The sequence below is a fragment of the Berghia stephanieae genome, chromosome 6 (assembly GCF_034508935.2).
Source record: "Berghia stephanieae isolate SIO BIC M18660-M18661 chromosome 6, UCSD_Bste_1.3, whole genome shotgun sequence".
Classification (NCBI taxonomy): domain Eukaryota; kingdom Metazoa; phylum Mollusca; class Gastropoda; order Nudibranchia; family Aeolidiidae; genus Berghia; species Berghia stephanieae.
In genome coordinates, this window is record NC_088365.1 from 42,754,818 (window position 1) to 42,755,437 (window position 620).

A 620-nucleotide genomic window follows, 5' to 3' on the forward strand; every position below is an offset into this window, starting at 1 on the left:
CTGAAATATATGTTGGTACCAAACACTCTAGCAATAAAATCACTGTCTTTGAGATATTTTTCATTTAGATTGGATTTGTACTCCTCGTAAATTATACGAAGAGACTCCTGAAGGACATGGCAGGCCTTTCCTTGTTTTATTTTTATCTTCTCAGAAAGTTGTGTTGCATTGTTTGGTGCCAAATAAAACTCTTGGACTTGATGTCGTTTCAGGGAACGTTTAGACTACTTGCTTCTCAACACCTCTTCTCAACACCTCTTCTCAACACCTCAGTTATCATCTCCGCCAAGAAGTCTCCTAAAATAGTGGTCACTAATTTATACATTTTCCTTTCTGCCTTTGTCTTATTTAAAAGCTTAAGATTTCAGCTTTCTGTCCCGTTCCAAAATATCTTGCCCTCTCGTCTCAGTGTTTTCTTGCTCATCAGTGTTGTATTTATCAACATTCCTCAAAAAGTTTTTAAAATCCTTCTTTTTCAAGTTATCATCCTTTGGCATGTGAAACATCACCTTTTTATATGCCGTAGACCGGGGTGACTAAGACCACGTTTTGAACTTCGTAGTTGTGCCAGTTCAACAAAAATCATTGTAAACTAATTTTTTCGTTTTAATATTAGGGGG